Raw genomic sequence first — 26,818 nt, 5'->3', positions numbered from 1 at the left:
CTAAATAATAAAGGTTACGGGAATTCAGGTCCACGTAGGATGACGTATATATCATTAAATCTATATAAACGTTTATTAATATTTTAGGACAGTTATTGTTCCCTAAACGTGTTATTTTATCACAAAATAGACTTACTAAAAATTATATGATTATAATATATATGGATATTTGTTGTCTTAAAAAATAATTGGTTTGTTAAAAAATAATTGTTTTCTTAAAAATAATTCTTTTTTATTATATGTTATGTATGTTATTATATATAGGGGAAGGTGGGGACCCTTCGTACGGTTTTCACATTTTATTTTTATTTTTTTTTATTTTTCCATGAATCAATCACCTGATAGCTTAAATTTATAGTCTAACTATCTGAGATTCAAATAAAAAAATGACAAATGATTTCATCCGATGTTTCAACCATAATTATGATTTAAACTAAATCTGGAAAACGTACGAATCTGCCCCATCAACGGGGCACCTTCGTACAGTGTTGGGGGTACCTTCTTACGCTGTGGGGTAGTTCAAAATTCATTTATTAGCAATGAAATTAAACACAAAAATAAAGATTTAACTTCTATTAAACAAAAATAAAATACTTTTCTTATGTAAAACAAAATTTAATTAGTTAGGTATCTTAAATTTAGAATTAATTTTTTTACTCTTTGGTGTGGATTACAACTTCTTATTTTCGGGTGTGGCAGTATAAATTCGTGGTTTTCCTGGCCGTCATCGTCATTTTGCTTGTTTTATCACTTCTTACAGAATGCGAATAGGGTCGAAATGCCTCTGGTGTCAAAACTGACTTCGAAGGAACTACTATTTGATGGATTGGTAAATTATTCACAGCATCTGGTTCACAAGCATCAAAATCAACCTTAGTCAAGATGCCTTAACAGTAGTGTAATATGTAGAAAGTCGAAAACTTAATTTGTATGAAAAAGACAGTTCGCGTCGACAAATTTTTGTACAAATTTAGTTGTACAATTCGTTCAAATGTGCCCCATCTAGTGCTGTCCGAATGTACCCCACTAACTGAATAACAACAAAATATAACTTATTTTAATATTAATAGGAAAACGTCATAAATTAAGTATTGGAGACGTATCTTAAGTATATTTTGCTAGTTACTGATAGAATACTCTACACGAAAACTTTTTTATCTACGATAACAAGAGATAAAAACATAGATCAAAAAATTACTTACCGAGCGCGAAAACACGTCTATGCCTGTAACTTCACTCTCATCGATGCGAATTTCACGAAACGTCGTTGATGTATAGTTGGTACCTCGACTCATGCACACATACAAAAGCAAGACTGTACTTTATTTCGTTCAAGTTTTATTTTGACTGTATGAATGTGTGTTCCCCTATATATATATATACAACCAATTTAAATAAAAATTTAATATATAGGGTTAGGGTAGTAGGACTCCTTTCTCCGCAATTAGACTCGTGGTTGGTCCGTTGTGCGTACGAGTCCTGGCTAATTTAGCCAGCCTAGCTCCATCCAGAAGCACAGAAGTCTCCTGGGCACTTCACAGGCTTCCCGGAGCGACCTCACCGTTCCGAGGATTTTTTCACGTTGATTAGCCACAGCCTCGCATTCCAGGACTACGTGGGTGACTGTTTCCTCTGCGCTGAAACAGCCTCTGCACAGGGGGCTGTCTGTCGCGCCTAGGACAAAAAGATGTTTATTTAGGAGGCAATGACCCGTTATTGTCCCTATCATTATTTTAAGGTTGGTTCTATTTAGGTTTAGTAGTCGCTTTGTCAGTTGCGGGTTTACTGCTGGCAGAGCCACTTTGGACTGTCTTCAGGCCGCACCATGCGACCATCGTTGTTGCTGGAGTTCAGCGGATCTCTGGCGAATCCAGGTTCGCACCAGCGAGAAGGGCAAAGGAAGGAGCGGATACGGGCCAGCAGGCATCATTCCGGAGCCTCTTCTCGCAAGCTCGTCTGCAGCATCATTGCCGAGAGATCCACTGTGTCCCTTTATCCACTGCAAGGTAACCCTATTGGTTCGGGTTATGACCTCCAGTGCTTCATGACACTCCAGTATTAGTTTGCTGTTGGTTTTTTTGTTTCCGAGCGCCATCAGCACGGATGCACTGTCGGATACGAATTTAATGCAAAAGTCATTAATCCCTAGCCGTTGCACGGCTCTGGCTGCTTCGGTTAAGGCGACACATTCACATTGAAAGATCGTGCTCTGTGCGCCCAAGGGTAGGTGTATGTTGATGTTGAGATCAAGAGAGAATATGCCAGCGCCTGAGCCAGACCCTGTTTTGGATCCATCTGTATATATACGTAGCTCATTCACGGTCGACCGATCATGTTCCTCTTCTCTCAGTTGTATTTGATATTTTCTGTTAAATATTAATTGGTTAGTGATTCTATCACAGGGCGCAGCAATAAGAGGTTGATACTCTTTTGCCCTGTTGAGAATCGCTGTGTGTGCACTGTAGTGATTTTTTCCCCAAAGATCCAGTACCATAAGCCTGATAGCAGCCAGGGCTGCCTCCTGCTGTATGTGTAGGTCCAGGGGTAAGATCTGCAGGGCCATCTCCATTGCTGCAGTTGGTGTTGTTTTCATGCAACCGCTAGCAGCGGACAAAGCAAGCCTCTGGAAGCGTCCGAGTTTGGTAATTGCCGTTTGAAGTTCTGTTATGGGCCACCAAACAAGGGCTCCGTAGGCTAGCATTGGCTTAATTATGGCAGTGTATATCCATAATGTTATCTTAGGCGATAAGCCCCATTTCACGCCTAGCATCTTTTTGCATTGATAAAAGGCGATCGTTGCTTTGTTTAGTTTGTGTTCTAGATGTTTGTTCCAGAGCAGTTTACTGTCCAGAATCACACCTAGGTACTTGATTTCATTCTTGAGTATGAGTTCAGTGTTGAAGAGTTTCGGAAGTCTGTATGGTCCAAGAACTCTTCGGTTGGTAAAAAGTATTAGTTCTGTTTTTGATGGGTTGACAGATAACTCGTGCTCATTGCACCATCTCTCAATCACTTTGAAAGCTCTTCTCATGAGTGAGATAAATAAGAACAACGTGTAATATGAATCAAGGTTTATTGGTGACTGACGCACAGCACACTACAATGGTACATTTAGGTATCTCAATGTGTGCGCACGCACACACGCGCTTCACTCATACACTACATAATCTCCACCCTTATTTGACACAACTGTTACTAAAAAAATAAACTTACATTAACTAATTACTTACTTAGATCTATTACAGGTAAGCCTATCTTATTGTCTAACAATTATATAAACCAACACCATACTTATTACTAAACTTAGGTAAATTATAAATGACTACTAGTAAATCAAAACTTATAATTAGGTGGATTGTTTAATCGACATTGTCGAAAACAACGAGGTTGAACCGGTTCAGGGGTAGGTGTTGAAGCCTGAAAGGTACCCGGGCTCTGGTGCTCCCTACTCTCAAAGAATTCATCCTGCCCACCGCTGTTAGGAGAAACGGAAACTGTCGCGGGCGTCATCGGCGTCACTGGCGTCTCGGGGGTTCTCGATGAATCGCCCCTTGACCTATTGCTTGGACTGGGTTCTCCAGGCTCCGCGGTTGGCGCTTCATCGTGCCCACTTGGCTGTGTCGGAATAGAAGGGCCGATCAATGAACTCCGTATCCGTCTCTTTAGTTGATCGATGTGTTTATGTGTTACCCTGCCTAAAGCATCTACTATCCTATAATCCGTAATACCTATCCTTTCCTCTACTGTTCCCGGCACCCATCTTTCTCTTCCCCCGCCTTGACGTAACCAAACCTCTTCCCCCTTGCCTAGCTGACGTGTCCCCTTCGGCCCCTGGTCCCTTTGGCGACTTTGTGCCTTTTTAACCACGTCCTCCCGGCTCGGTGTGAGTGCATCGAGCTTGGTACGCAGCCTACGACCTACCATCAACACTGCTGGCGTTTCGCCCGTCGTGCAATGTTCCGTGTTCCTATAATATAGTAAATAACTATTTAACGATAATGTTACGTCTTTGTTATCTCTTATGGCTTTTTAATTACCCTTTTAACAGTACGAACTGCATTCTCTGCCGCCCCATTCGATGCCGGGTGGTATGGCGCTGAAAAAATGTGCTCGATACCGTTACTATTTAAAAATTGTGCAAATTCCTGACTTGTATATGGTGGCCCATTGTCAGAGACGATTTGTTTAGGCAAACCGTATCTTGCGAAGACGTCACTAAGTACTTTAACCGTATAACCCGCTGCTGTACTTGGCACTTGGCTAACCTCAATCCACTTACTTCTGGCATCTACTATGACGAGGAAAAGTTTCCCTGCTATCGGTCCTAAAAAGTCCATGTGTATACGTGACCAAGGCTTATCCGGCCATGGCCAAGGACACGGCGCATGTCGCGGTGGCATATCCGCCTCCGCTGCGCATACCCCGCACCCCCGGCACATAACTTCTATGGCCTCGTCCATCCCTGGCCACCACACATAGCTTCTCGCAAAAGCTTTGGTTTTTACGATCCCCATATGAGCCTCATGTAACACTGTAAGTACCTTTTCCCTACAAGACTCCGGAATTACCACCCTATGTCCCCATAAGATGCACCCCAGTTCCTCATATAATTCCTGCTTACGATTATAATAAGGTTGTAATGTCTTGATTTCACAATCAGTTGGCCACTCCGTACGTATATACCTTATTATTCTGCCTAACAAGTGGTCCGACCCGTTTGTTTTTTAATTTCATTATAATCTAATAAAACAGCGTTTTGTGCGAAATGCAAAAAAGTTTGCTCCGGTACCTGCCTTGTTTGTTTGTCTACTGTGCTCGCCGCGGGCCAACGTGACAACCCGTCCGCTCCATTCTGTTTTGATGGGATGTATTCTATCGTGTAGGTATAGGGTGTCTCAGTAAGAGTGCACTTTTTCATTTTTAAATAAAAACAAGTATTTTATGACAGAGTTCTGATATTTTTATTGTATTGTAAAGAAGACATGGTCCGATTAAGTATGGAATAAAATATCCAGCAAATGACCTCCACGGCTCTGATGACAGGCCATTACACTTTTCATGAAATTTTCCATGATTTTTGCACAGAGATGTGGCTGTATCTCACCGATGACGCGTTGGATTTCCGATTGGAGCTCAGGAATGGTTTCGGGTTTATTCGCATATAACTCGAGATTTCACAAAACCCCAAAAAAAAAAATTACACGGCGTTAAATTGCACGATCTTGGTGGCTAGTTGACATCAAAATTTCGTGAGTTAATGTGTTCTGTTCATCGGAGAAAAAGACTTTTTTCGAAAAATTGGCATCGACTTCCCTTTTCTCCATTACTCATTGAGCAAATTGCCGGTACTTTCCTTGGTCTGCTGGTTTGAGCTCCTGAGTTAACTGAATCTTGTACGCATGAAGGTGGAGGTCTTTAGTCAAAATTTGCTGCGTCGAATTAATGTTTTCGGGTATTCGGCGACACTCTCGTTTACAGCAGCAATGTTTTCATGGGACCGACCGGTACGTTGACGCAAAGGATTCTTATAATCCATAATTGACCCAGTTTCTTCAAATTTTTTGGCCATTCTTCGATTGGTTGACACATTAGGTGCACTTTCTCGGCTGAAAATTTGGTAAGTTTGCGAGCGTTTTCAGCGTTACTTTTGTGATGAGTTTTCACAATTATAACGAGTTGTTCTTTCAAAAAGTGCTCCATTTTTAATAATCGGAACAAACAGAGGTGGCACCTGTCAAATTTCAGAGTTGCCACTTGCAGGAAAACAAAAATATTACAATTTTAAAAAGTGCACTCTTACTGAGACACCCTATATATGCGGAGAGCTTAATCGCCCACCGCTGCAACCGGCTAGCGGTCATCGATGGAATACCTTGTTTGGGACCGAAAATTGTCACTAAAGGCGTATGGTCGGTGCGTAGCGTAAAGGACCTTCCATACAGATACTGGTGCAATTTTTCGAAACAGTAAACAATAGCTAAAGCTACTCGCTCTATTTGTGAGTAATGTTTTTCCGCCGCGGTGAGTGCGCGGGATACATACACTACGGGCCGTTCTCGCCTACCTGAATCGCCACTACTGCTATCCCCCTCACACCACTGCGTGAGCACGCCGCCTATACCACGAGCGCTTGCGTCACAAGTTAAGAACAATGGTTTATGCGGATCATAGTGGGCCAGTACGTCTGCGCTAATTAAAATATTCTTAATGTTTTTGAACGCTTTTTCGCACTCTCTATCCCAGTGCCACTCCGTGCCTGTTTTTACAGGGTGTACAGTGGGGCGAGTGTAGCGCTCAAATTATTAATGAACTTGGCATAAAAATTAATTGTGCCTAAGAATGCCCTCAGATCCGTTACGTTATTGGGACGGGGAATATTTATTATTCCCGTAATTTTCTCGGGATCGACTCCTATTCCATCTGCCGATATTAAGTATCCTAAATATTTTACCTCACTCATCATAAATGAACATTTACTTTTCTTAAGCCTCATTCCATTATTTAATAAGCGTTGTAACACTCTTTCTAGAATTGCTAAATGTTCTTGTGTATTAGACGTTCCGATGATTACATCATCTAAAAATACCCCTGTGTTGGGAATATCGTTGAAAAGATTTGTCATTATCCGTTGAAAAATACCGGGGCTGGAGGATAACCCGTATACTAATCTTTTGTACTTATATAAACCCTTGTGTGTGTTGATGACTGTTAAGTTATCAGGGTCGTTGAGTTCAATCTGGTTGTAAGTCTGCGATAAATCGATTTTTGAGAAAATCCTAGCACCGTTTAATCTCACCAATAGATCATCGATGCGCGGCAACGGGAACCTATCAACTTCCAGAACCGGATTTAGTGTTACTTTATAATCGGCACAGATACGGAGTTCATTGTCAGCCTTACGCACAAGAACGAGGGGAGTCGCCCAGTCCGCGCTCTCCACCGGCTCGATGACGCCGGCGCGCAGCATGCCCTCCAGCTCGTCGTCGAGCCGCTCGCGCAGCGCGTAGGGCACCGGCCGCGCGCCGCAGAACACCAGCACCGCCCCCTCGCGCACCCGCAGCCTGGCTACCCCTCCCGTGAACCAGCCCAATCCCTCCGAAAACAACTCGCTATGCCTGGAAAGTAATTGTGACAAGTTATTCCCATTCCTTGAAATTTTCTGCTCTAAACCGGCTGTTATAATATTTTGTTTATACATAGGTAACTTTAATTACCAATTCTGATAACCATTGACGGCCCAAAATCGAAGTCGTACCGCCATTGATTATAAACAATTCCATATTTTTACTTTTGTCCCCCACACTAACTAATGGTTTTATTACACCTAACGGTTTAATTAAAGAACCATCAATAAATTTAAAAACAAAATTAGTTTTTTCTATAGGTCTGTTCCAAAAGTATTTGTCGTATTTCTCCTTACTTATACAAGACACCAAGGACCCTGTATCAATTTCCATTGATAACGACTTATTATCAATTATCACTACAACACTTACCGGCTTATAACTATTTAAACTTAGCTGATGTAGCTCCTCCACTTGCCAGTCCTCCTCGTCTGAGGTTGATGGAGGTTCATCATCTCCCGACCACTCAGGAAAAACCATCCCCTCCGACGATGCTTCGTCCATGGTTCGTACATGGGCTACCATGTTGCTGTGTATTCCTCCTCGCGATCCTCGTGGCCCCCCATTATTCAATGGGCACACACGACGTAAATGCCCGCGCTGCTTACATCTCCCGCAGATAAAGCGTCGGTAGCGACACTCATCGCTGCCGTGTCCCGCGGCTCCGCACGCATCACAATTGTATCTTGAGTCACCCTGTCCTTTCTGATCCGGCCCCGACGACGCTGCCGGTGCGCGTGCGCCCCCTCGCCCCCGGTGGCCCGGTCCGCTCCGCCGCGCGGAGTGCGCGTTCACGGCGTTCAGCGCACTAGCCGCGCTGCCGCCACTCGGGTCGGTCACGCCACCCGTCGTCTTTTGTTCCACCGCCGCTGCATCTTTTTCTGCTGCTTCCATTGCACAGGCTATGGTTACTGCTTTACCATACACCAGATTCTCTTCCGCGAATAACCTTTGTCTGATTAATTCACTCCGCAACCCACAAATCAGCTGATCTCTTAGGTTATCTTCTAAAGCAGTTTTAAATTCGCAATATTTGGCCATTTTCGTCAACTCCGAGAGATATTTCGATATCGACTCACCCGCATTTTGTCGCCTCTGTCGAAAATGATACCTTTGCGATATAAATGATGGTTTCGGTTGTAAATGGTTTTTAATCACGCTTACGACTTCTGTGTAGGTTTTTGAGCTTGGTAAATCTGGACTAGTCAAATTACTTAATAATTCATAAGACTCATCTCCCATAGCCGCGATTAAAGTGGGTAGCCACAAATCTGTTTTCACCTCATTTACTTTGAAGAACATCTCCGCTCTTTCGATATACAAAGTCCAATTTCCAGTCCTTACATTAAATTCCGTCAATTTCCCGATCGGCATTTTGTCTAGAAACAATTAACTTTTTACGAAAACCAATCCTCGTCGCCACTGAGATAAATAAGAACAACGTGTAATATGAATCAAGGTTTATTGGTGACTGACGCACAGCACACTACACCATAATGTACCATACATTTAGGTATCTCAATGTGTGCGCACGCACACACGCGCTTCACTCATACACTACAATGAGGTCACATAAGGTGCTTTCAAAGTTCCCAGATATCAAGATAGCTATGTCATCAGCATAACCCACAGTGTAGAGATTGTCAGCGTTGAGTTCTGTGATAAGTTCATTAACCACAAGGTTCCACAGTAGAGGCGAAAGAACACCTCCCTGCGGACATCCTCTGCTGACAATGCCTCGTGTTGTGGAGTTTACCGTGAACTGTATAGCTCGTTGTTTTAGCATGTTGTTTATCCATTCTATAAGGGTTGATGGTACTCCACATGACCTTAGTGCTCTGGTTATACTCGTGAAGTTTGTTTTGTCAAAAGCACCTTCGATGTCAATAAATGCACCAAGGGTTGACTGCTTTAACTTCAGGGAGTTGCCAATGCGAGACACGACGTTGTGGAGTGATGAGTCCGTTGATTTGCCCGAGCTATAGGCATGTTGATTAGGGTGTAGGAATTTGGATAGCGATACCCGGCTGCGTATCTCCAGGTCTCCCAGCCTCTCCATCGTTTTTAAGAGGAATGAAGTAATTCTAATAGGCCTGAAGGACTTCGCTTGGGTATAGTCCTCTTTACCTGGTTTTGGGATGAATATGATTTTTACTTCTCTCCATTTCAAGGGTATGTATTGGTGGGCTATACAGGCTCGGAAGACAGAGACAAGATAGTCTACTATTAAGTTCCCACTCCATCTTAGGAGGCCTGGGAAGATGCCGTCCAAACCAGCCGCTTTGAATGGAAGGAAGGAGTTGATTGCCCACGTTACTTTTTCATTAGTGATTATTTTGTGAGCTACTTCCCAGTCTGAGCTGTCGGTGGCTCTCTCTGAGTATGGTTGCCAGGCCTGTTCGTTGGCTATTATGCAACCCGGAAAGTGTGTTGCCAGTAGTAGTTCACATGTTCCTGAATCAGTTTTTGTAAATGTGTTGTCAGGTTTTTTAAGACAACCGATCGAGTTATTGGGCTCTCTGGAGAGGCATGATTTCACCCTGGTTGCCTGGTTGTTGTTTTCAATACTGGTGCAGAAGTGTCTCCAACACTCGAGCTTCCTAGTACGTAAAAGTTTTTTTGTATCGCCTTCTCGCGACCGTGTACTTGTCCCAGTCGGTGGGTAACCGTGTGTTCACTGCTCTATTGAACAGCTTCCTGACCTTCCGTCGGTGTCTCTCCAGTTCGGGCACCACCAGTTATGTCTCCCCCCCCATCTTGGTATGGTAAGGGGACACGACCGTTCAAATTGAAATTTAATATATATATATATATTAAATTTTTACGACTTTATAATTAGGTACCAAAATGATAGCTTATCGGCGTACTAACCAAGGCGTAGTCTTGATGATTGGTGTTTAATTAGTCAGCTGTTTTTGACTCATTATCCACTTCATACAGTCCCCTTTTTAACAAAATTTTAAATTGGGCTTATTGGTATCCAAGGTGTTCAATTATGGAGATACAAAATACTGGAAATACTGCTTGCCCTCAGACCTCGATAGATACTGAGTTATACTGAGGTAGTAGGTACTGATAAATTACTACTCGTTGTTGTGGTGGTTTGGGGTACAGTCCAGACGGAAGCCGATCATACGATCATCCACGCACACACTTGTATACACATCATTTGAATTTCACACAGATTTATGTATGTTATGTTTTTATATTAATGTAATAGTAAATGTTTATTCAAACCTAATATTTTCTTAACCTACATAGTAACAATAAAAATAATTTAAAATTTAAAAAGTTTGATTTCGTGGCAGTATACTTTTAACGCCAGCAGCATTTCCTCACTGTATTGCGATACTTATTCGATAAGCGAGGAAAGCACCAGCTCTGGGGTCACCGGTACTACTTAATTAGCCTGTGCACTTGAAACTCACGGCCCAAGAATCTCTACTCCAAAGGGAACAAAATCGAAGTTAGAGGACTCTTATATTTGAGCCGTTTATTATTTTCCTCCTGCTCTGCGGCCGAGGTCCGTTATCCGAGGGAGGTAAGACGGGGCAAAAAAGCATTTATATTTTTGCTAACATTGCTTTTCTTTTACTGTATATTTTTAAGTACTAAGATTTTGTTATATTATTGTGAATGTTCTAGCGTCTGTAAAATAATGCAACAATAGAAAAGGTAGGGTTTAGCTTTTTTCTTTAATCGGTACTGTTTTATTCTTTACACCAACATACGAAAATTCATATCTCTTTATAATAGTACATTGCTATTTTAAAAGAGTACCGACAGTTTTTTGCGCCGGCTTTTTCTCTCGGCCTACACCCTCTGTCTTCTTTGTCGATGAGTAGGGATGCCTACAAATTCAAATTTAATGACGTGAAATAAGTGATACGTGTATCTTATGTTCCATAATAAACATATTTTATTTTATTTAATGTTAGTATGGATTCAAAGAGCAAAAATATTTAATTAAAACATCCAGCATACCTTTCTTTATCCAATACTTAGATTTTATTGGCATGGCATCTATTGCTAAGCACAAAACTCAAAGATGGCTGAACTAACATTTTAAAAATTCTTGGACTCTGCAGAAGATTTTTAATGGGAGATTTTTTTTAAAAACAGAAAATTGTTAAAAATAATGGGTGCAATAAAATATATTAAATAAAACAATTTTTGGTGACATCTATTTATTACAACACAACATTTATTTATTTACAACAATAAAAACAGATTAAAACAAGAGTAAAAAGTATTTTATCCGTGCTGTTAAAATGACAGGATTACAGGTTGTATTGTCTTTTATTGACATAACTTTCGGATTGAACTATTAACTAACGATTGAAGTTATCGTATGACCACGCACGCTGTAAAGCACGCGAAACGTCGGAAAAAAATAAAATTATGTAAAATAATTGTAAATTTATAATAATACATAATTCAATCCGGTAAAAAAGTGTTTTCTTTAAAGGGTTACAGGTTTTTATTCTAGAAACACATACATGATTATGAAAATCACAATATATAACATACATTTAAGTGATAGCACAACAACATTAATTATTCCTGTCACAGACTACAATGTCCGTACATTTTCTGACAATAATTTAAGTAACATCAAAAATTGAAAATAGTCTTCGGTCTTTGAGATATTTTAAATGGCGATTCAACTTCTTTTAATGTCATTATGACGACACTAACTCCAAATTACATTCTAGACTAGATGTAGGTAACGCAAAACTTTAACGAACTTTAAAGACCTTTTTCCCTTTTATAACTTAGAACTAACACAATAGGTTTATTAATTATACAAAATAATAAAGGAGAATGTAGTTATTAATTTCGTTAACATATTATAAGAGTATTACACATTAATTACAATAACTTTTATTATAAAATACCAATCAGAGCCTGTTGAAACAAAGAAATATCTTTTTTTTAATAGAATAGTTTAACAATTTACCTAATTTCATCATTCTGAAGAATACCGATTATGACGAATACTTAAGAATATATAGACAATTTCTTTTCTGCCAACCTTGATTTTTATTGACTTGAATTAAAATATCTGCCTGTTAATTATTTAAAAATAGTCAAGAACAGCATAACAATTTTTTTAACATGGTACAGTGGATAAGCACAATCAATACAACTGGTATTTAATGACAAAAACTTTTCTAAATAATTGTATCATTAAATTTATTTAAAGATTATTTGTTTTTGTATAAAATTATTCAAATATTTTTAATTATGATCTACGAAATTTACATTATTGAAGTGAAACTTCTTTATCGGGGTTGGAAAAAAATTTAGTGTAACATTTTTTCGTTACGCGTCACGTTTTTCGGTTACGCGCCATATTCCTTTTTGAAGTCAAACTTCTTAATCGGCGTTGGAAAAAATTTTACCGTCACATTATTTATTATTCGACACTTAATATTTTAATGACAATTAAATTCATTAAATTCCTAACATATCTTCCTTTTTCCGTCCCTCTAAGTATCGGAAATATAAACTTTTAGATTTGTATAAATATGAACTTCAAGATTAGTTTGCCACTGAAGTTTCACTTCTGACATGTGTACTTTGTACACACACACTTTTTTCTATAATTGCTTTAAAATAGTATCATATTATTATTTGATGTATGAAAAGTGACAAGAATAAGTTATAAAGGCAAAAAGAAAAAACCAAATAGCCAATCTGACAATTTCCACCATATTGATAAAAAAAATAAATAAATCAACCGAAACGTTGTAGCTAGATAGAGACGAGTACTTAAGTTAAAATACTTAAACCCTGTTAACCCTTTACTTTATTTTCACTGCACATTACTTAAATGATAACTGGTACTATACAGGTTGTGCAGGGCCCGTTCTCCACCCCCCAAAGTGAATTCCAACCAACATATCATGAATCCTCCCCACTAATCTATGTATGTAGTATATACACAGTGATCATTTAATTCCTAAGTTTTTTTTAGCTACTTATTCAATCCATACACATATTATAGACTTGTGCATAAATAAAACCTTTTTATAATTACAAACTGTTTTTTTTTATAAAACGGGGGGCAAACGGGCAGGAGGCTCACCTGATGTTAAGTGATACCGCCGCCCATGGACACTCTCAATGCCAGAGGGCTCGCGAGTGCGTTGCCGGCCTTTTAAGAATTGGTACGCTCTTTTCTTGAAGGACCCTAAGTCGAATTGGTTCGGAAATACTTCAGTGGGCAGCTGGTTCCACAACTATGTTATGTGTATGTACATTCTATCTATTTATTACCCTATTTCTATCTATTAGCAATTTTAATGAGAATTAGAAACACGATGAAAAAAATGCAGATATATATTGATATAAATGTATGTGTATCAAGAAACGAAAATTATTTTTAAATATATATTGTATATATCATGTTGAAAACGTTGAATAATTTAGTATATGATATATATTTTAATTAAATTAACTGTGGATTTAATTCCCATTAAATTTGGTAGAGAGCCCCAGCCTCGCCCCCCACAGTGAACCCCATCCATAAACACTACGAAGAGTCCTCCTCAATACGCAAAATACGCAAAAAAATTAAGTTTTATTTATTGTTTTTTTGTCCTTCACGTCGCAACTGTGTTAAACTCATGCAATATTTACAGCTGTTAAACCATGTATACAAAGCTAGAATTAGGTAAGATATTTGGTCTGTAGTTTAGGTAGTTTTTTTTTGGTTTATTACTTTATGTTTTTGTACTTTTTTTTTTGGTTTAGTATTTTATGTTTTTGTATTATTTATTTTTGTTTTTATTATTTGTATTTTCTGTGGGTTTATCTTGTAAATTAATCACTAATCTTATTTAAACTTGTATATTATTTCTTCACTAAATATCTAATTAATTGAATTTTAAAATCACAATTTTAATTCCAATGCTTATTATTTAAGACCGAGCAAATTCTACTGATATTTACAAGTGTCTTTATATACATACCACCTTCTCATGAACTCTATGTAAACAGCTCATGAGAAGGTTTAGGAAGCTCGCGTCCCGCTTCCTAACGTAAGCTTCAACCATAGAATAAGCCCCCCTGGAGTATTGGTCACTCTTAGGAGGTACAGTTGGTTTTTTTGCAATATTATACACAAGATAGCTCATAACTTCTACGGACTATATTTTTCTTTAATCTCACAAATTATCACAAAATTATCAATTGTATGTTTAATATTTATAAAACTAAATCATTTCAGACAATGTATGTATTGAAAATTAAAATAAAAGCAATTCAATTAAAATTTCCTAATTCAAGTTTAATTTTGCATTGATATTTTTATGGGGCTCTGATAACTGAATATTTAAACATATGTACCTACTTAAAAGGAATAATCAGATTTTTTTAAAGAAATTTCTTATTAAATTTGCTCATTTTTTTATTACATTTTTGGTGGTGGTTTTTGTAATTTTTTTTTTAGTATTTATTATATATATATTTATTATATATATATTTATTATATATTATAATCCTATTATGTACAAGAATGTGTGATGATTATTTACACGTGAATTTCTACTATAGTTAAAATTTCATTAATTGATATATGAGGGACGGTAGTAATGAGTCAAACTTTTCATCGTTCGTTTACTGTGAACTCCAACCAAAATAACTATCATGAGTTCTCCATTTCCTTGCAAATACGCAAAAAATTTAAGTTTTGTTTATTGTTTTTTTGTCCTTCACGTCGCAACTGTGTTAAGCTCATGCAATATTTACAGCTGTTAAACCATGTATACAAAGCTAGAATTAGGTAAGATATTTGGTCTGTAGTTTAGGTAGTTTTTTTTTGGTTTATTACTTTATGTTTTTGTACTTTTTTTTGGTTTAGTATTTTATGTTTTAGTATTTTTTTTTTTTGGTTTAGTATTTTTTTTCTGTGAGTTTATCTTCTAAATTAATTAGCAATCTTATTTAAACTAGTATATAAATTCTTCACTAGATATGTAATTAATTAAATTTTAAAATCACAATTTTAATTCCAATGCTTATTATTTAAGACTGAGCAAATTTTACTGATATTTACGAGTGATCTTATATATACATACCACCTTCTCATGAACTCAATGTAAACAGCTCATGAGAAGGTTTAGGAAGCTCCCGTCCCGCTACCTAACATGAGCTTCAACCATAGAATAAGCCCCCCGGGAGTATTGGTCACTCTTAGGAGGTACTGTTGTTTTTTTGCAATAAATATACAAGATAGCTCATAACTCTACGGACTATATTTTTCTTTAATCTCACAAATTATCACAAAATTATCAATTGTATGTGTAATATTTATAAAACTAAATCATTTCAGACTATTTAATGAAAATTAAAATAAAATTTCCCAATTCAAGTTTAATTGTGTATTGATATTTTTATGGTGTTCCGATAACTAAATATTTAAACATATATACTTAAAATGAAAAATCAGAATTTTTTAAAGAAATTTCTTATTAAATTTGCTCATTTTTTTATTACATTTTTGGTGTTGGTTTTTGTAATTTTTATTAAGTTTTTATAATTTCATAGTTTCTTTAGTTTTAATTATATTTTTGTAATTTTTATTTTTTATTTAATGTAGTGAACACATCTGGTAATCATCTTAGATTTAACTAGTATTAAGTATTATATTATTTTTACAAATATATTGTAACTTACAGCATCTAAATCAAATTATTATATGATACCTAAACAAAATTAAAGCCTGACCATTTTAATTTTTATTTACATTTACAACATTAACTATTATTATTCTCAAAATAACATTACAGTACATAACATTTTAAAAATTTGACTTTAACCCATTTCTTTTATTAATGTGGTATGTTATCAAACCTCGTATTTACTTCTTAGCACACAGTTATTGCAAGAACGCAGATTGAACGCGAATTTTAAAAAAAGGGAAACTTTGAATTTTACTGGATTGTGACTTGTCAATCATCCCCCAATTACGCGACACGGTCAGTCGTTACGTTTCGCATCGATACAATCAAACGTTGCGAGGCGGTCAATTAAAGAACAACTGTGGAACGTCTGACAGTGACGTAATAAGGGTGAATTCGTCATGATAGAAATTTTATTAGATCTTAAAGCGTATATTCAAAGCAGCTTTTCCCCTTTTCCTTATAATGTATGTGCGTGTGCGTTTCATCATTCATCGAAAAAAGGTTATCAATAATGTACTAGCTGTTAATTGGATCTACATAAAAAAATTCAGTTAGTTTAAATTATTTTGACCTCAGAGTATCGTCTTTTATTGACAAAACTTTTACACATTTAAAGGAAACACTTTTTTTTACCGGATGGAAGTTATGTATTATTATAAATTTACAATTATTTTACATAATTTTAAATTTTTCCGACGTTTCGTGTGCTTTACAGCGTGCGTGGTCACGGTGACTGAAGACAAAAGGTGTTGAATATAAAAAAGTATCACAGCTGTAGAAAAAATTGTATTATCTGTATTTATTTCCCAGGAGTTGGAAAGAAAGTTTTTTGGCAGAAATGGCTCAACGTGTCCTCGGAAACATTTAAAATTATGTAAAATAATTGTAAATTTATAATAATAGATAAGTTAAATCCGGTAAAAAAGTGTTTTCTTTAAATATTTTGACCTTGTGCCTATTTACATGGGTTTAAAATTCGGTAGTTGTTCCAAAAAAACCTTGAGAAGCTAAAAAAATAATTAAATAAATAACGTTCCTAAGTATATATATAAGTATAAGTACACCGGTATAATTCCCAATAGTAACACCAAATTCCACTAAAGTGGCTATTGGAAATTACAATGTACTGGCACGCATTTATACAAAGCCTAATGTTAAAGAATAGTTGTACCGAGGTACATAATAATTGTACTATAGCTAATCACAGCTACATTCACAACCTATAGCCTACGAGTGCAAACACAGGAGGTTTATTACGTAAGTTAATCCTGACATCATCTTCTGTTTGCTAAATTATTAGTTCAGCGTTTACAGTATTTATGCGCATTTTTATTTCTTATGTTTTATTGGTTGAAAGATACTTATTTTGAAATAAAACTTTATTTACCAATATAAACCCAAAATGATAACATTAGTACAAAACTCAATATTCATTAATATCAATTGTATGTTTAATATTTATAAATCTAAATCATTTCAGACAATGTATGTATTGAAAATTAAAATAAAACCAATTCAATTAAAATTTCCTAATTCAAGTTTAATTTTGCATTGATATTTTTATGGGGCTCCGATAACTGAATATTTAAACATATGTTCTTAAAATGAATAAACAGTTTTTTTTTTAAAGAAATTTCTAATTAAATTTGTTCATTTTTTTTTTACATTTTTGGTGATGGTTTTTGTAATTTTTATTATGTTTATGTAATTTTATATTTTTTTTAGTTTTAATTATATTTTTGTAATTTTTATTTTGTTTTTTATTTAATGTAGTGAACACAACTAGTAATCATCTTACATTTAACTAGTATTAATTATTATATTCTTTTTACAAATCTATTGTAACTTACAGCATCTAAATCATTCATCATTCATCGAAAAAAGGTTATCAATAATGTACTAGCGGTTAATTTGATTTAATAAATTATTTACATTTCCTAAATTATCGAGAACGTAAAGTTACCGATGACGGCGATCACTTGAGGACATAAACCAAAAAAAAAAATTGACCATAAATCTGAAATATGCCTTGAATTGCCCTTTTATTTTATATCTTTTTTGTCTGCCAACCTTGATTTTTATTGACCTTAAATTATATCTGCCGATTAATATGCTTTTCTTGACTATTTTTTTAACATGGTACAGTGTTAGTGGATAAGCACAATCAATATAACTGGTAATTAATAGCATAAACTGTCCTAAATAATTGTATTATTAAATTTATTTAAAGAATTTTTGTTATTGTATAAAATTATTCAAATATTTTTATTGCTTTAAAATATACATCATATTATTTGATGTATGAGAACTGATAAGAATAAGATATAAATGCAGACAAAAAAATCAATTTGCCAATCCGACAATTTCCACCGTATTGATAAAAAATAAATCAATCAACTGAAACGTTGTACTTTAATAACACATCTGTCTCTTTTCATTTGCATTTTAATTGCAGCGTAAACATAAATACATAGAAAGAGATGAGTACTTTAGTTAAAAACACATAAGTGCAATCAGACTGATACAGTTTTTATGAATAAGATGTCCAACGGCAGCCAAAGGTAACGAGAATATAAATGAAAAAGATTTTTTTAATTAATAAAATATAGATAATCTATGGAACTTAACAAAAAAAATTACTATCGCTTTTTGACTACAGAATGGATTTTTTTTTATATATATACAGGCTACATCATCATCAGACACGCAATCAAGCAGATATGTGACCGAGTGGCTTAGCAGCAGGGGAGTGTCGAAATCTCCCCTTTCTTAAAAAGGGACATTATCTTAAGGGGTTGGCGTCTCCCGCCGGGCCTGGGTGACAACTACTCCGGAAATATTATCATAATATATATGGGCGAGTCGGGGCCCGCTGCCCGGCGCTACCCGCGCTACCTCTCGTGCTATTTAACAGAATACTGCTGTAATTTTTACAGAATTACTAGGTACCTAGAGCTACTCCAAATGGACCATAGAAAGTGGGCTAAAATTTGTATTTTAATTAAAAATTGTAGACAGAGCTTGAGAGATTGGCTAATTGTTATTTAAAATATCCTATTTTATTTTTAGATACTTCGCTAATCATTTTACAAATATCTACAAGTATTTTTATGTGTGCCAACATACTATCTACGGCTGACGATATACGATAGACTGCGTTTTGGACAACTACATACAGAGCCAGTGGTACTCCAAAAGTTAGTACACATTTCATCGGATAAATTAATTGTAAATGTTTGAATCATTTTGAATCATCGCACTCTGATTTTATGGATTCAGGTACCGCGAGACGTATCTTATTTCGGTCATACAATGCGCAGAGGTGATGAAAACTTGGAGAAACTGATCGTGGTTGGTAACACATAAAGCAAAAGATCACGTGCCGTTCACCAACCAGATGGACCGAACAAGTGAAAACTCATCGTCCTCATAAATGTACAGTGTCATAAGAGAGGCGCTGGACAGAAACCGGTGAAAACAGATAGTCCACTCCAGATGCTTCGTTGCTGACCACGACACTCAGACATGAGCTGCCTAACACTGCCATTGATAAATAATGGATCTGTATAAAGGACTTTGGATTTGTATTCTTTGAAATGTTCTCCTGGCAGTATGCACGAACCAATTTCGTAAGTGTATACATGTTTAATCAGCAAATTTGTCGGAAACTAAAATTCGTATCAAGATGATTATTTATGATTTAAATCAATAATCAAGCTCGGTTCAGTAGTTTTTAATTTAAGTCGATGGTGGCCTAAACTTTACTTCCAACAAATTCCAAAAAAGAACATGTACTAACTTTGTCGTACGACTTTTAAAGCGTAAGCGCAAGAGTGCAGAAAAATTTTGGTCCTCGCGAACCGCTACAAATGAGTCATACTCAGCGTAAAAAAAAGCAAAGCAACAATTAAATTAACTTTAAGGAATGACAAAGTTTTAAACCCTCTTAACCCTTTACTTTATTTACACTGCACATTAGGTACTTAAATGATAACTGGTATTATACTGGTTGTGAAGGGGCCCCGTTCTCCGCCCCCCACAGTGAATTCCAACCAACATATCATGAATCCTCCTCTACACTAATCTATTTATGTATATACACAGTGATCATTTAAATCCTATTTACGATTATTTTAATATATCTAATTAATTTTGTGTGTAGTAACATTCCATCTATTCATTACCCTATTTCTATATATTAGCAATTTTAATGAGAATTAAAAACACGATGAAAAAAATTAAGATATACATATATTATTATAAATGTTGATACACTATACATAGAAATGCAAATACCTAAATTCATTAAAATTATTTTTAAATATATATCATGTTGAAATAATTTAGTATATCATATATATTTTAATAAAATAACTGTGGATTTAATTCTCATTCTATGGATTCAATTATCATCTATTCATCTCATACTAACTTAATCTTTGACCTTAAAAATGCTTGAAAAATTTGAATGTTTTTTATGTAAAATTGTTAAAACACTGTAAGTATATTACACTTCTGTAGACAAAAAAAATAAAAACGTATGTACACTGGGCGTCAAAATATTATAAATTAATTGAATTATATTTAAAACAGGTCAAACTCAGTTTACTATAACGGATTAAAATTGCGTATCACAGTTTTTTTAACTTAAGATAAATTTTTAAGCTATGCTAAATCCTATTATGTACAAATTATTATGATTGAATGTATGATGTTAATTTACACGTGAATTTCTACTATAGTTAAAATGTCATTAATTGATATATGAGGGACGGTAGTAATGAGCAAAACTTTTCATCGTTCGTTTATTTTATATACATAAGTATCATGAGTTCTCCATTGCCTGGCAAATACGCAAAAAATTTAAATTTCATTTATTGTTTTTTTGTCCTTCACGTCGCAACTGTGTTAAGCTCATGCAATATTTACAGCTGTTAAAAAATGTATGCAAAGCTGGAATTAGGTCTGATATTTAGTCTATAGTTTATGAAGTTTTTTAAATTTTTTTTGGTTTAGTATTTTATGTTTTTGTATTTTTTTATTTTATTTAGTATTTTTATATATTTTTTTTGTTTTTTTCTGTGAGTTTATCTTCTAAATTAATCACCAATCTTATTTAAACTAGTATATAAATTCTTCACTAAATATTTAATTAATTAAATTTTAAAATCACAATTTTAATTCCAATGCTTATTATTTAGACTGAGCAAATTTTACTGATATTTACAAGTGATCTTATATATACATACCACCTTCTCATGAACTCAATGTAAACAGCTCATGAGAAGGTTTAGGAAGCTCCCGTCCCGCTTCCTAACATGAGCTTCAACCATAGAATAAGCCCCCCAGGAGTATTGGTCACTAGTCACTCTTAGGAGGTACTGTTGTTTTTTTGCAATATATATATACAAGATAGCTCATAACTCTACGGACTATATTTTTCTTTAATCTCACAAATTATCACAAAATTATCACCTAACGTATCGAAAATTAAAATAAAACCAATTCAATTAAAATTTCCTAATTCAAGTTTAATTTTGCATTGATATTTTATACGGGGCTCCGATAACTTAATATTTAAACATATGAACTTAAAAGGAATAATCAGATTTTTTTATAGAAATTTCTTATTAAATTTGCTCATTTTTTATTAAATTTTTGGTGGTGGTTTTTGTAATTTTTATAATGTTTTTGTATTTTTTTTTTAGTATTTATTATATTTTATATATATTATATTTATTATATATTATAATCCTCTTATGTACATGAATGCATGATGATTATTTACACGTGACCTTCTACTATAGTTAAAATTGCATTAATTGATATATGAGGGACGGTAGTAATGAGCCAATATTTTTTTTGTATTTTTATTATGTTTTTGTAATTTTTATTTTGTTTTTTATTTAATGTAGTGAACACATCTGGTAATCTTACATTTAACTAGTATCAAGTATTATATTCTTTTTACAAATCTATTTTAACTTACTTACTTACTTACTTTAGATGCTCTAAATCAAGTTATTATAAGATACCTAAACAAAATTCAAGCTTGGCCATTTTAATTTTTATTTACATTTACAACATTAATTATTGTTATTTAAAATAACATTACAATACATAAGATTTTAAAAATTTGACTTTAACCCATTTCTTTTATTAATGTGGTATGTTATTGAACATCGTATTTACATCTTGGCACAAAGTTATTGCGAGAACGCAGATTTAACGCGGATTTTTTAAAAAAGGTAAACTTTGAATTTTACTGCATTGTGACTTGTCAATCATCCCCCAATCACGCGACACGGCCAGTCGTTACGTTTCGCAACGATACAATCAAACGTTGCGAGGCGGTCAATTAAAGAACAACTGTGGAACGTCTGACAGTGACGTAATAAGGGTGAATTCGTCATGATAGAAATTTTATTAGATCTTAAAGCGTATATTCAAAGCAGCTTTTCCCCTTTTCAATCAACAATATAAAAGTTATAAAAATTTAATTTGCTTATAATGTATATGCGTGTGCGTTTCATCATTCATCGAAAAAAGGTTATCAATAATGTACTAGCTGTTAATTGGATCTAAATAAAGAAATCAATTAGTTTGAATTATTTTGACCTCAGAGTACTGTCTTTTATCGACATAACTTTTGCACATTTAAATGAAACACTTTTTTTACCGGATGGAAGTTATGTATTATTATAAATTTATAATTAATTTATATAATTTTAAATGCGGTAAAAAAGTGATTTCTTTAAATATTTTGACCTTGTGCCTATTTTTCATGGGTTTAAAATTCGGTAGTTGTTCCAAAAAAACCTTGAGAAGCTAAAAAAATAATTATATAAATAACATTCCTAAGTATATATATATATATATATAAGTAGAAGTACGCCGGTATAATTCCTAATAGTAACACCAAATTCCAACTTGAATTTTGTACCACGATATTTGTTAACGGTAACAGCGCTACGTAAATAGAATGCAAGAAATCAAGTCGCTATTGGAAGTTACAATGTACTGGCACGCATTTATACAAAGCCTTATCCTAAAGAATAGTTGTACCGCGGTACATAATAATTTTATTATAGCGAATCACAGCCAAATGCCAGAGCCTCTATTATAGCTCCCGTATTTCCCATATTATTTATTGTAAATACCATAAAATATACTTATAATAAATTATTTACATTTGCTAAATTATCGAGGATGTAAAGTTACCGATTACGGCGATCACTTAAGGACATTAACTATTTAAATAAATTTGACCATAAATCTTAAATATTCCTTGAATTGCCCTTTTTTTATATCTTTTTTGTCTGCCAACCTTGATTTTTATTTACCTTTAATTATATCTGCCGATTAATTTGCTGTTCTTGACTATTTTTTTATATGGTACGGTGTAAGTGGATAAGCACAATCAATATAACTGGTGTTTAATAGCATAAACTTCCCTAAATAATTGTATTATTAAATTTATTAAAATAATTTTTATTATTGTATAAAATTATTCAAATATTTTTATTGCTTTAAAATACACATCATATTATATAATTATTTGATGTGTGAGAACTGATAAGAATAAATGCAGACAAAAAAAATCAATTAGCCAATCCGACAATTTCCACCGTATTGATAAAAAATAAATAGATCAACTGAAACGTTGTACTTTAATATCGCATCTGTCTCTTTTCATTTGCATTTTAATTGCAGCGTAAACATAAATACATAGAAAGAGATGAGTACTTTAGTTAAAAACACATAAGTGCAATTAGACTGATACAGTTTTTATGAATAAGATGTCCAACGGCAGCCAAAGGTAACGAGAATATAAATGAAAAAGAATTTTTTAATTAATAAAATATAGATAATCTATGGAACTTAACAAAAAAAATTACTATCGCTTTTTGACTACAGAATGGATTTTTTTTATATATATACAGGCTACATCATCATCAGACACGCAATCAAGCAGATATGTGACCGAGTGGCTTAGCAGCAGGGGAGTGTCGAAATCTCCCCTTTCTTAAAAAGGGACATTATCTTAAAGGGTTGGCGTCTCCCGCCGGGCCTGGGTGACAACTACTCCGGAAATATTATCATAATATTTATGGGCGAGTCGGGGCCCGCTGCCCGGCGCTACCCGCGCTACCTCTCGTGCTATTTAACAGAATACTGCTGTAATTTTTACAGAATTACTAGGTACCTAGAGCTACTCCAAATGGACCATAGAAAGTGGGCTAAAATTTGTATTTTAATTAAAAATTGTAGACAGAGCTTGAGAGATTGGCTAATTGTTATTTAAAATATCCTATTTTATTTTTAGATACTACGCTAATCATTTTACAAATATCTACAAGCATTTTTATATGTGCCAACATACGATCTACGGCTGACGATATACGATAGACTGCGTTTTGGACAACTACAATCAGAGACAGAGGTACTCCAAAAGTTAGTACACATCTCATCGAATAAATTAATTGTAATTGTTTGAATCATTTTGAATCATCGCACTCTGATTTAAAGGATTCAGGTACCGCGAGACGTATCTTATTTCGGTCATACAATGCGCAGAGGTGATGAGAACTTGGAGAAACTGATCATGGTTGGTAACACATAAAGCAAAAGATCACGTGCCGTTCACCAACCAGATGGACCGAACAAGTGAAAACTCATCGTCCTCATAACTGTACAGTGTCATAAGAGAGGCGCTGGACAGAAACCGGTGAAAACAGATAGATGCTCCAGATGCTTCGTTGCTGACCACGACGCTCAGACATGAGCTGCCGATGAAAGAGGGACCGCGAGACGCCTAACACTGCCATTGATAAATAACAGATCTGTATAAAGGACTTTGGATTTGCATTCTTTGAAATGTTCTCCTGGCGGTATGCACGAACCAATTTCGTAAGTGTATACATGTTTAATCAGCAAATTTATCGGAAACTAAAATTCGTATTAAGATGATTATTTATGATTTAAATCAATAATCAAGCTCGGTTCAGTAGTTTTTAATTTAAGTCGATGGTGGCCTAAACTTTACTTTCAACAAATTCCAAAAAAGATCATGTACTAACTTTGTCGTACGACTTTTAAAGCGTAAGCGCAAGAGTGCAGAAAAATTTTGGTCCTCGCGAACCGCTACAAATGAGTCATACTCAGCGTAAAAAAAAGCAAAGCAACAATTAAATTAACTTTAAGGAATGACAAAGTATTAAACCCTGTTAACCCTTTACTATATTTACACTGCACATTAGGTACTTAAATGATAACTGGTATTATACTGGTTGTGAAGGGGCCCCGTTCTCCGCCCCCCACAGTGAATTCCAACCAACATATCATGAATCCTCCTCTACACTAATCTATTTATGTATATACACAGTGATCATTTAAATCCTATTTACGATTATTTTAATATATCTAATTAATTTTGTGTGTAGTAACATTCCATCTATTCATTACCCTATTTCTATATATTAGCAATTTTAATGAGAATTAAAAACACGATGAAAAAAATTAAGATATACATATATTATTATAAATGTTGATACACTATACATAGAAATGCAAATACCTAAATTCATTAAAATTATTTTTAAATATATATATATATTATGTTGAAAACATTGAATAATTTAGTATATGATATATATTTTAATAAAATAACTGTGGATTTAATTCTCATTAAACTTGGTAGAGAGCCCCAGCCTCGCCCCCCACAGTGAACCCCATCCATAAGCACTGCGAAGAGTCCTCCTCAATACTAACTTAATCTTCTACAATTGTTAAAGCACTTAGTATATTACACTTTTGTAGACAAAAAAAAATAAAAACGTATGTACACTGGGCGTCAAAATATTATAAATTAATTGAACTACATATATTTAAATCAGGTCAAACTCAATAGGGGCAAAAAAAATACAATTTACGAGTACTATAACGGATTAAAATTGCGTATCACAGTTTTTTCTAGCTTTAGATGAATTTTTAAGCTATGCTAAATCCTATTATATACATATTATTAATATTGAATGGATGATGATTATTTACACGTGAACTTCTACTATAGTTAAAATTTCATTAATTGACATATTGATATATGAGGGACGGTAGTAATGAGCCAAACTTTTCATCGTTCGTTTACTGTGAATTCCAACCAAAATAACTATCATGAGTTCTCCATTGCCTGGCAAATACGCAAAAAATGTAAGTTTTATTTATTGTTTTTTGTCCTTCACGTCGCAACTGTGTTAAGCTCATGCAATATTTACAGCTGTTCAACCATGTATGCAAAGCTGGAATTAGGTATGATAGTTTATGAAGTTTTTTTTTTTTGGTTTAGTATTTTGTTTTTGTATTTTTTTTTTTTTTGGTTTAGTATTTTATGTTTTTGTATATTTTTTTTTATTTTGAATTTTTTATTGTATTTTCTATGGGTTTATCTTGTAAATTAATCACTAATCTTATTTAAACCAATATATAAATTCTTCGTTCTTTCTTATCATTCTTGGATATCAATTTAAAAAAAATATAATTAAATTTAAAAAAATCACAATTTTAGTTAGAATGCTTATTATTTGAGTCTGAGCAAATTCTACTGATATTTACAAGTGACCTTATATTACACATACATATATACCACCTTCTCATGAACTCAATGTAAACAGCTCATGAGAAGGTTTAGGAAGCTCGCGTCCCGCTTCCTAACGTAAGCTTCAACCATAGAATAAGCCCCCCGGGAGTATTGGTCACTCTTAGGAGGTACAGTTGGTTTTTTTGCAATATTATACACAAGATAGCTCATAACTTCTACGGACTATATTTTTCTTTAATCTCACAAATTATCAATTGTATGTTTAATATTTATAAAACTAAATAATTTCAGACAATGTATGTATTGAAAATTAATATAAAACCAATTCAATTAAAATTTTCTAATTCAATTGTGCATTGATAATTTTATGGGGCTCCGATAACTGAATATTTAAACATATTATTATA

General features: G+C 34.4%; 1 long non-coding RNA gene across 1 annotated transcript; it reads right to left on the bottom strand.

Annotated features, from left to right (window-relative positions):
• Positions 1 to 1,824: 1,824 nt before the first annotated feature.
• On the bottom strand, positions 1,825 to 20,268 carry LOC125062922. The gene is made up of 3 exons (XR_007119369.1): positions 20,259 to 20,268; positions 6,410 to 6,411; positions 1,825 to 2,169 (listed from the first exon to the last, which is right to left on the bottom strand). It is a non-coding gene; the product is annotated as an uncharacterized LOC125062922 (long non-coding RNA).
• Positions 20,269 to 26,818: the final 6,550 nt, after the last annotated feature.

Source organism: Pieris napi, assembly GCF_905475465.1.
Source record: "Pieris napi chromosome W unlocalized genomic scaffold, ilPieNapi1.2 SUPER_W_unloc_1, whole genome shotgun sequence".
NCBI lineage: Eukaryota > Metazoa > Arthropoda > Insecta > Lepidoptera > Pieridae > Pieris > Pieris napi.
This window is presented reverse-complemented; position numbering and strand designations above follow the sequence as displayed.